This window comes from Mytilus trossulus, chromosome 13 (assembly GCF_036588685.1).
Source record: "Mytilus trossulus isolate FHL-02 chromosome 13, PNRI_Mtr1.1.1.hap1, whole genome shotgun sequence".
NCBI lineage: Eukaryota > Metazoa > Mollusca > Bivalvia > Mytilida > Mytilidae > Mytilus > Mytilus trossulus.
Genome location: NC_086385.1, coordinates 1,070,176 through 1,082,304, shown reverse-complemented (window position 1 = coordinate 1,082,304; position 12,129 = coordinate 1,070,176). Strand labels below are relative to the sequence as shown.

The window sequence follows — 12,129 nt, the reverse complement described above, 5'->3', positions numbered from 1 at the left end:
TTCCAAGCCTCGGGAAAACAGTTTTGACGATTTACATCATCTGTATATCAAACTGGCCTTGAGACACAATTTCAATCATATAAGTTGTGAAAGTTCACAAACTTATTCATTATTTTCTGAATAAATTTGAATTTTGTAATAATAAATTTATCCTCCATAATCTACAGGTGTTGAATATATATTGCTTATCTTTAAGATTTGGGATTATAGTTCTCTTCTGTGACATTTAGCTTCTAATCTTAATAATATCAAGATTATCAATAAGTTATCAATCTAAACACACTTCTGCATTGCAATGGACACATTGCATTAAACATGTAAAATAAAAATATGCAAGTCAGAAAATGATAATCAGTTGGACCATAGTCCTGTTTCACAAGCAATTGCATCATATTAAGGAGCCTTCATAAATTGGGACCAAAGTCCAAACCAGCAAAAACTAGGACTAGGTTCAAAACTTTCAAAGTGCTTGCATTCCATAATCATGCAAACAGAACATGTAAGTAGCTACATATTGTCACCTGACCATAGCTAATCTGCAGTGGGTTTGTGGGTAATGTAATCTGACCCTAGGATTTCAGCAGGGGGTAAATAGAAAAGTAGAAAATAAATAAAAGAAAAATCTATTAAGACTTAGCATTTGAATATAAAATGTGATTCAACTTCCATTTACATTGAAATGGTATCCAGAATTAAAATTCTCAAGAAAACTAACATTTTACATCTTGTGTACCTTTCCTAGAGAAAATCTGAAAATTCCTCAATCAATAAGTAATGAAATCTGTAAGAGCCATAAATGAAAATTATGCTGTTGTTTTCTCCTCCTATACCTCCCACCATCATGACCATCTGACCACAAATAAAACCCATATTTAGCACATGTTTAGAATGATCAAATCCATTTAATACACATATCACATGTCAAGTACTTAATAATGGTTCAACAATTATAACAAAAATCATACTTCTTGACATTAAAATACAAAGAAAACAATTTAAAAACCTATTAAACTTAATTTTCTACATGTTTTCCTTATTTTTTTGTGCAAAAAAATGTATCAAGCTACAGGAAAAATTAACCCACATTTTAACATAACACCTTCGCCTTACTCCCACTCTTTATAGCGATCAATTTATCATTACGCTTTAAAACATATCAGATGTCATTTTAATTCTGATCAAATTTTTGATCAAGGAAAGAAAATACCTTCTTAGTTGACATCAGAAGACTAACTTCAGACTAAGACTCACAAAGGCTAAATATGTCTAATTTTTCTTGTCTAAATGCTATAAGGGCTTTTACATTTTTGTAGTCAGGCTTACTATTTTGTTCTTCAACTGCAAGAATTTTATTTGAATGCTTTAAGGTGATAATATAAAATAAACTTAAGTTAGTGAAGCACACTCAACACATGTGTATATAAATATATATATCTTGAACAAATTTCTATAGGATTTTTAGACCTTGAGCTACCCAGCTATTCTCAATATAATTTTTAAAATTGTAAGATAAATATATATCAGGAACATATTATTTTGAATTTTATAGAAAGAAAAAAGCATAAAAGAATACGAAAAATATTTTATGTTTTGCTAACAGGATTATATACTGTCTTTCAATAATATAGAAGGGTCGGTCTAAGTTTCTTAAAATTCTATAAATTTTTCTATGTTGTGATGTTATGCTATTGTTTCAGAAAAAGGGAGAAGGTTTGGATCCATTAAAACGTTTAATTCCGCTGCAAATGTTTGCACCTGTCCTAAGTCAGGAATCTGATGTACAGTAGTTGTCGTTTGTTTATGTAATATATACGTGTTTCTCGTTTCTCGTTTTGTTTATATAGATTAGACCGTTGGTTTTCCCGTTTGAATGGTTTTACACTAGTGATTTTGAGGCTCTTTATAGCTTAATTGTTGTTCGGTGTGAGCCAAGGCTCCGTGTTGAAGGCCCTACTTTAACCTATAATTGTTTACTTTTTAAATTGTTATTTGGATAGCGAGTTGTCTCATTGGCACTCACACCACATCTTCCTATATCTGTTTAAAAGTTTGACAAAATTTGCATTCTTGAAAAAAATGTAACCTGTTACAAATTGATCCCAAATGTTGACGACGCCAACTTCTACGGAATGTAGGATTGCTATGTATTGCTTCCACGACTTTCTGCGCAGCCTTGACGAATCAAATCAAGACCCTCACATATTATAGAGAAAATAAAAAGTACTTTGAAAAGATGTGAATTGTTTCTTAATTTATTTAAAGACAGTTTGAGCCTTTCCTTATTAAAAACCACAAAATGTATTTAGTTAGGTGCATGCATGCTCATTGACGCAAAAACTACTGCACAATTACATGTACATGACGTACAAAAGCAAAAAATAAAGAAAACATTAAACTCACCTGTGCAAATCAAATTCATCTCTATTTAAACTTTTCAAGTTTATCAAATCTAAATTCTTACATCACTAAATCTTCGTTGTATTTTACATAACTCCTTTAAATTCTTAAAAAAGTGACATTTCACGAGCACATGTTGAAAATAAATTTTCCAAACATAAACATTTAGAATACATATGCAAACATCATCTTCAATTTAAAATCTTCCTTTGCAATCATATCCTGAATAAGTTATCAATATGAAGATATACCTTTCAAATTAAATCTTCCTTTTATCAATTTTATGAGATTTTATTTCTCTCTCCTGATCATTTAAAGTTTTATTTTTTTCTTGCCTGTGAATTATTACATAATTTTTTTCAAACATGTATAGATGATTAGATCTAGGATTTTAATCATCAGTGAACCATGACCTTAATGCTATTTAAAACCAAATATATGAATTTTCAATAAACATGATAAAGTGCAGTGGTTAATGAAAAAGAGGAGTTATGTGGGGAATTTCAAAGAACATATTTCTTTTTTGTTTCAGCTTCAGTCATGTAATCATACCACCTATTTCATGAAAAGTACATGTATACGAAAACATGAATTGTTTTGACAAATTTGAAAAAATGCATGAATGTCACAACTTACAAGCCATTTCTTAAACAAGCTGCATGATCTGAGAATAATCCATAGATATAGGAAGATGCAGTGTGAGTGGCAATGAGACAACTCTCCATCCAAGTAACAATTTACAATATGTATGAATGAGTTAAGTATGGACAAAATGAGATGGAGGGATCATGCATCATGTCAAGTGGATAATATAATTCCTGTTTATGGTGGAAGTGGTCAGATAAATATGAGAATGGCAATGGGGATCCAAAATATCAAAGAGCGACAACCAGACCAAAGAAAACAGCTGAATTAAGGCCACTGGTCAGTCTTTAACACAGCAAAGAAAATTCAGCACCATAAGGAGGGGTACAGCTGGTCCCTTAATAAGAATGTGTACTACCATGACTATGTAGTTCAGTGTAAATGGACATCATACTAAACTCCAATACATTTAACATTTTTAAATGAACTAAAATTAAAAAACCATACAAGACTACCAAAGGTCTGGGTAGCTGAGATAAACTACTAATGCTGTTTTGTTATAGAGTACAAATAGTCCTATTGCTACATTTAATGATTAGTCTGCAAAATGAATGATTTAAGTTGAGTCCAATTTTAGTGATTTCTCTTAATATATATTATGGCCGATTACATTGATTTCAATAAAAATTTTTAATGTTTATTTTCAATGAAATAAAATATGACAAACCTGTACTTAGTTTACAATGACCAACAAAAAGTACATGTATTATTATGAGTGGGAAGGATTTAATTGCAGTGATGTAATTGTTGAAGAAAAAACAACAATTACACTTTGTTTATTGTTTGTACTCTATAGTATAATAAGGATCTGGATGGGGGTTACAGAATAGAAATTTGATTTTGATATTTGGTGTTTTAACACCACTTTAAGCACCACATTTAGGCTATTTCATAGCGCCCATTTTTTTTTTGGAGAAAGCCGCTCACTCAGACCTTTGATAGGAAAACTGACATTCCTAGCAAAACCCATAAGCATTATTTCCACTGTCTGTATGACTAGATTTTGGACAATTTGATTACTAACTTTTCTAAATTAAAAAGTTGGGGGAAATAGTATGTTTGCAGCCTATAGATACTTTCACAAAACCAAAAAAAAAACGATTTCTGTGATAAATTTCAGTCTGCACAAAAATGTTTTCCAACTACTAAGTCTGATCGAAGACCAAAATTCAGACATTTTCCTTATGTTTCTAAACAAAATTTTGCAAATTTAGTCCAAATAAGAGGGGGGTAAATGGGAGCTTACAAACACCTGATCCTGCCTGAAAAAGGTCCTGCCACCCCCCAAATAAGTAAGGAGAAAAGACATAAAGTCATATACAATGTACATATTATTTCTTTCCTATGATATAGGCTTTTAATTTTGTTAGTCAAAATAAAAATGCAGGGCTTATATGCAGTTCCATAATCCATTTTATAAGAATGACCATACTCATGATACCTGAAATAAGGTACCAGATTTGAATAACTCATTTGTGCATGTCTAGCACTCCATTAATCACTGAAATTATAATTGGCCTAATAAATTTTCTTTTTTTTACATTTAAATGGTTATTTATTTATTATTAATTTTTAATATTCGAAAAATGATTTAGAATTACCATGCTCTAAAAAGTATACGAAATTTCAAAACAAACTGGATAATCATTCCAGATGCATGCATCTTGGTAGTGATCAATATATAGGATATATATACAGAGACTTCAGGTGTAGAGCGATACGCTTCAGCAAATTCAAAATCTTACATTTTAAAAGTCATTCAATAAAATGTATGATGGATTAAAAAAATATTATAAAAGTATTTAAATACATTTCTTTACAAGCTGCAAGGGGTTTCATATTTAATTTATTATGCATCGGCTCATTGCATTGATCAAGTTTAAGTCAATGTATATATTATTATGAACTTTATGGCTGACAGCTCTAAGCCAAAACATTGAAGTTGAAAGTACAGAAATGCAACTTCACTAGATTTATATTTTTGCATAAAGGATCATTGAAAATAGGTAGAAAAACTGTATCCCTTTTAATAAATGTTTAAAACATTCAACCAGGGGTTGTTACTCCCCAAAAAACAGAGTTTTGAAATCATGGTCATTATAGGACCACCCAACTTAAAATCTGGTGGTCCAAGTGAAAAATTGGTGGTCCTCTTTTATAAAGTAAAAATTTTGGTACACATCATTATAAATAGGTATAGGTTGTACCGATAAAGCCAATGAACACAATACTTTTTTGGTTCCATATCAACTTTTGTATTGCTTTACCAGAAAGCATAAACAAGTATGAGGAGGGATAGGACATTTATCAGGACTCCAGGATCTGGTGTATTTAAGCTCAGGATTTCAGGATTGACCCTTTCGAGATCCGAGAATTCTTTTTTAGAATTTCAGGATCTCGGGATTTCGTATTTAATAAGTCCAGGATTTCGGGATTTCGGGATCAAGACCCCTCCTAACCCCCCTCACGTATAAAATCACCAACACTTTTAAATATAAGTTATGACAAGCAATTCTCTGAATCTGGAATAATTTTGAATAATGGAAAGATATTTGTAAATTGGAGACCCTTATAATAACAAAATGTATCTGATTTTTTATGTTCAGTACCAACAGTATCTGACCAATTTTAGAGAAGACTACACGAGAACAACAGAAATCTGAATTTATGTTTGGAAAACAGTCTGCAAGATACAAATTAGCCTAGAAAAAAGCCAGAGTGGTCACAAAAAAAACCATTAAAAACATCAAAAGAGACACATCTGAGCAAAGTACTAGTATATAAATGTATACAGTATAAGCTCACGTTAAAAAACCTGTATTGTACTTAAGAAACCCTATGTTATATCTTATCTGTGAAGTGCACATTACACAATATCACACGCATTGTTGCAGCGTAGTCACAATGACCAAAGAATGTCTGCCAAAACATTAACAAGATCAAAGAATAGCCTATCACTTCTTGTTTTTTCCTTCAAAGAAAACATGCCCCTAATCTTAATCTTTTGGAAGTAAGATGGAGATATTAATACACTTGCAGCTTATAAAAGATGACACTGAGCTAGATTTGTAGACAAGTATCTGAAGAGAGTCAATTGGTGCTCTTCATTACTTCATTGTCAAGTTAGTGGAAAAGTGCTAAATCTGTATTGTTATAACTTAGGAAATATACATGAATTGTTCAGGTTGTTGTCTCTTTGACACATTACCCATTTTCATTTTCAATTTTATTCTTGCACATGTTGCATTGTTGTGGCAGAGAAGAAAATTTGATATGAGCTGTGACGGATGGAAATCAACCTTACAAATCCTTGAAATGCATGTGCATGTACATTTGTATATATATATACAACTCGTCTAAACATCAACCCAACAATGTTAGATCTGGAAAGCAAATTTTTGGTTCTTCCCTTGCCGGGATTCAAACTCATGCTACTGTGATATCGTGACATCAAATATAATTATATATAAGACTTTGGTTGATTTGGGGGAAAAAAAGTTGTAGACTTTCTGTAGAGATTTTTCAACCTGTAATAGGTTAACACTGAGGTTTTTTTTTCCAAAGACAACATGCCACTAATTATGCTAATCATTGTTAATCATAATCTGTTGTAGCTTATAAAAGATGACACTGAGCTAGATTTGTAGACAAGTATCTGAACAGTGTCAATGGGTGCTCTTAAATTACTTCATTGTTATGTTAGCATGCATGGTTAGTGCTCTCTGTAGTGACTGTATTGTTACAACTTGAGAAATCTTGTCATGCTTGTAGCAGAGAAAAAATATAATATGACTATGAGCTCTGACAGATTGAAATCAACAAGTCAGTGCATGTAGACATGTAGTATGATGAGTGGGGCAGGACCTTTTACGAGACGTCAGGATCGGGTATTTTTAAGCTTGGGATTTCGGGATTGATCCTTTCGGGTTCCGGGCATTCTTTTCACCAATTTTGGGATGTCGGGATTTAAATTTCTTAAAATGCAGGACCTCAGGATTTCATGTTTTTTAAGCCCAGGATTTCGGGATCAGTACCCCTCCAACATCCCCCCTCTCTATCTTGTACATCATGTACATGTATGTATAAGACTAAGATTGATTCTGGAATATAGAAATACAAAATATAAGATGACCTCTGGTCTGTGCAGGGACTTTCTATACTAACTATGTTTATTGTTGGGTGCTACCTTAGGCTGGGCGGCTTTGTCATTTAATTAAATCAATAGAGACGAGTCCCCTTAGTATGGAAAGTCCCTGGTCTGTGCTGTACTTTACAACTCAATTTTCAAATAGTTGTAGATATCTGTAGATGTATTAATATTAATGCATGACCCAGCTCATATAAGATTATGGCATAATTATACTTTAGAATAATTTAAAACTAGCATCCAACAGTTAAATACACACATAGAACACTATGAAACCAATCTTCAAGACCACTCAACCACCTGCAAAATAACAGACAGGATTTCTAAGACTATCCACGGTTCTGTAGTCCAAAATTCAAATCATAACCATCACCACATGCACCATGATCACAACATCATTCAATTCATTACAGACATACATGTCATTACATTGTACATAACAAAATAGATTGTAATGTACAATGATGTACATGTAATCTGGGAACTTAAGCTAGAATTTATACAATCATTCACACTAGGGGTAATGCTGATATTCAATCGTTTAGTTCCCTATTTTCTTAAACCATGATTCTTTAAACTTTACTGTTGAGAAATTCATACAGGTCTGTCAACCTGTGATGATGAAAATGCATTATTTGAAGGAGTTTTGGCATTTGTAAATTATACAATTTGTCAAAGAGAAATTTCTCTAAAGAGCTTGAGTAACCTATAACAAGTTTTGATCTACATACTGCTTAAAAATGAAAACACTATCATAACTTTAATTAGTAATCATGGTAATCATAAACTGTAAGAGGAATTTTAAAACATTGTTTAGATTATAGTAAACTGCATTTTTTTTAGTCCATATCAAAGAGCGCACACCACATTTTAGAGCATGCCTATATATATTTATACAATTGTACAACTAATATGTCATGTATGTATACCCTCTACTTTCAACATTTATCAGTGTGTTGCATCAGTTTTATATCAAACATCTTCTAAACAGTATCCACAACAAAACAAAACAGTTTGTTGTGTAACCAAGATAACTGTTGCTACGACAACAAATATAAATATTGCTGTGGTAATGTTTATTTGCTACAAGAGTGGTAAATTTAATTTCTTAAATGAAATATTTATGTTTTACAAATAGTAGAATTTATTAGAGCAGCATTGTTTACATGTATATGTACCGATGTTCAAAATTGCTTTTTTTTATAGACATTAAATGTAGGCGGATTAATGAGTAAAAAAACTCATGTATCGATTTTTTGTTAGAACCTTCATGATCACTAGAAGGCTTCACACAGTCTTAACGCTGAGTAGCAGCCCAGGCTTGTAAAATTGATCTAGGGCCTGTAAAAATTATATCTTGAGGCCAATAGAATCTATGTAAAAATGATCTCTGGGCCTCACTGACGGGCCTGCAGATTTAACAGTTCATCGTGAAGACTGTTCATGCACAAAAACAATATTAATAATCTGACCAACCAAAGGCTAGTACATGATTAAGGGGTATATTCTGGCTTTAATAACAGTGTCTCACATCAAATAAATTGACCATAAAAGGCTGTAATTAAAAATGTAGAAAGTAGGGAGGCATATAACAGATCTATTTAGGAGGGAAGTCGGAGGGGTGCTGATCCAGAAATTTTGGGCTTTAAAACATGAAATTCTGTTAAAATCTCAACATTCCGAAAATCGAAAAAAAAGAAATCCCAGATCGATCCGGAAAGGGTCAATCCTGAAATCCTGAGCTTAAAAACACCTGATCTAAACATTCTCCCCCCTTCTTTTTTGTATATTATTATTACATGTATTAATAATTAGTGATCAAAATATAGGGATATTTGCTGTCATGGCCATATGGACTTAAATTAACTACAGGGGGTAACTGTAGTCCAAACAATTATGATGTCTTGGAATAAAATTGAGAATGGAAATGGGGAAGGCTATTTAAAATTTAAGCTCTGTGGCAGTGATGTAAGGCTTAAAGAAAAAAATATAATAGCCTTTCAAGATGTCATAATTATTTGGAATACAAGGACTACGGTAACCTTTGTAACTGATGATAGCCAATAGGTTCCATATGTCATAATTACAATCCTGTCTTCTTTTCATGAATGTGTCAAATGGTCATTATTCATTTGTTATTGGCTACCATAAAAATTTAACTGTGAATTGTCAAAATATCCTAATACACCTTATCGTGGGTCTCATTGGGGTCTTAGCATGATGCGGGATTGCCGATTTCTTGTAAGCGTGACACGTGAAAATCTAATTATTATCTCGGGAAAACAGGAAATGAGGTCTACGGGACCCAGGAAATGACAAGAAAATAAGAATTGCTTACGTACATAGTGTAAGCAGGATCAAGAATCTGACAAAACAGTAAGCAGGATCCGGGATCGGAACCCCCCAATGAGACCCCCCTTATCGCTCATCTCATCTGACCCTGCTGCTTGAACTTTGGCACACAACCATGACAACAATCACTTTTCCACTGTGGTCATGGTGGTTTCAAATATTTTGTTTTATGACGTAAAATCTACGGGAACCTGTGTGATATCCAGTAATGGTGGACTAAGAGTGATAAGATGTTTTGTGATTTGTGAAAGGTCTCAAATAGTTATCATGGTTACCATTTTTTTTTTTTTTAAATTGACATGATTCATTAAAATCAAGTCTAATTGTTTATCGTCTCAAAGAAACACATATTACATGTATTAACGTCATTTGGTAAGAATTTTTACTGTTATTGTTATTCATCAGTTGTTCATCATGAAGGTACCCCCATTATGACCCACATTTTTGATTTAAGGACTACCATTTATGTCACGGAGCCTGTGGATCATCCCCAAACTTTTAGAATTAAAATAAACATTCACTTCTGTAGTCATGATTCAATACTGTTTTGATTTCACATAGAACAATGTAATAACTCGAGGACAAACATAGCTTCAGTACAGTCTCTACAGAGGAAATGGTTTATTGTCAGAAATATGTATTTGTGCCACAGTTCTGTCCTAAACTCCTGTGCTCTGAGCCTGAGGAATGATATAAATGTGAAAAATTACCATTTCAATAACTTGTTTAGAAAAGCTACTGAGCTGCGTTATAATCGTGGATCACTTGTTCTGTAAAATCGTGGATCACTTTCCGTAACTTTTGATTTCTTGATCTCTGTATATTTTCTTTAAAATGTGTGGGAGATAAATAGGTCGAGAGATCTCACCGATATGAAAGGTTTCACCACCAAGAACCACGTTGAGATTGTTTTGGTTTATATGCTGACATGTGCTCTCAACAAATAATTTGCGAGTTACGTATTCGTTCAAAACTGAAAGTTTTACTTACTATCTGCTTAACTCAATCAGATTTAAGTTTTAAAAAGCATACTTGTCAAAGTTCTATCTGATGGCCTCCATGTTCGTGACGTCATCAATCATTGCACTCTACTTTACTAGTAATACACATGTTTTTCAACAGGTGTCGCGACCGAATACACATCTTTTTTACAGGTAAATTGGCGGGAATGTATGTTCTGTTTAAAACCTCTGAACATAAATTTGCAATTGTCTTGTTGTTGTACGTTTTTATGGTTTACACTAAAGACCTGAAAGTGGACCTGAAAAGACATGAAAATATACGACTAAAATTATTCAAATTGCAATAACTTTTTTATTATAAGCTATGTTAAACTATGCAACTTTAGATGTTATGCGTTCACATCCAAAAATTACTAGTCTACATCTATTTGATCACATGATCAAACCTATTTCTCTATATTCCTCTGAAATTTGGGGTACGTTTAACCCAAAGAGTATAGCTAGTAAATTTAGAAATGGTTAGACGTCGCGTACGGTGTTGGTGATAATACGGGTTTTGCTTTCCAGTTCGCCTTTATTGCATTTGTTAGAAGTTTCGGAATTGATAACTATATAAATGTATTTCTCTAATTCTATGGAAATTTATCCCTTTCTGAACCCATTGTTTAAAAAAATTTAATCAACGTGTGGTTGCTGGTGATCTCAAAAGATCATTGGATGATTTTAAGGGTCATGACCTTTTTAGCTGACTGAATGAATCAAAATATGATAACAGGTGTTAATGAAATTGACAACTTCGTGCAATGTGAAACTGAGGCACTCGAAGGGGATTTTCGGTTAACAAAAAAGAAAATGTCTTTTTAATCATTAGAGAAACAGATTTTTACATAGTTACTCGTGAATTATCGGATTTATCCAATCTCGGCTCGGACTTTAAAATTGATAATTTAACTATCTCGATTGGATAAATCCGATAATCCACTGGTATCAATGTAAGAATCTATATATATCAAAATGTGCGTAATTAAAAGTAGAAATGGAATATGCCTTCAAATCAATACTTTTATTCATTTTGTTACTCGAATGATTCCTAATAACACTGATTTTGAGCGTGTAGACAAGTAACACCGCGACATATGATCAGCATTGTTTTGAAGTTATTCTTGTAATTTTTTGAACTCATTAAAAAAAAATTGTACTCCTAGAAAGAGTAGTCTTTTGTGTTAATGGTGTATGTTTTATTTATGACGTCATCGTTAACTGGCCGCGTCTGACCAGGACGAAAAGTTCACCTGTTTTGTGGTCAAGCCGAAAATCGAAAAAAAATATGGATAGGGGTGAAGTTAAGAGTGATTTTAAAAGGTAACTCAAATAAATTATTCCGAAATGATATATCTTTTTATTCCGTATATAATTAGGAAAAAAAATTAAAAAGTTTTGTCACAACATTTCAAAAGATCGTGGAAGAATTAATGATTCTTTGAAATTTGTATTTCTGTCACAAAACCCAAATCTCGCATATTTATTGGAGTTCTTCAAAATTCGAACGAAAGCTGCAGATCCAAACCACAATTTACATATCCATCCTTCCTGTGTCAAAATTATACAATAAATATACTACTTGCT

The 12,129-nt window shown here is 32.4% G+C and overlaps 1 protein-coding gene across 4 annotated transcripts in view; it reads right to left on the bottom strand.

Moving 5' to 3' along the window:
* The window catches only part of LOC134694022 (mitogen-activated protein kinase kinase kinase 2-like), a 48,766-nt gene extending 38,128 nt beyond the window's left edge, over positions 1 to 10,638 (bottom strand). The window contains exon 1 of one of the 4 annotated variants that reach the window (XM_063555023.1): positions 10,574 to 10,638. The gene's annotated coding sequence lies outside the window, so the exon portion shown is untranslated. Of the gene's footprint in view, positions 1 to 2,400; positions 2,605 to 10,531 lie in introns of those variants that run through there. The other 3 variants (XM_063555022.1, XM_063555021.1, XM_063555024.1) reach the window with 3 other exon arrangements.
* Positions 10,639 to 12,129: the final 1,491 nt, after the last annotated feature.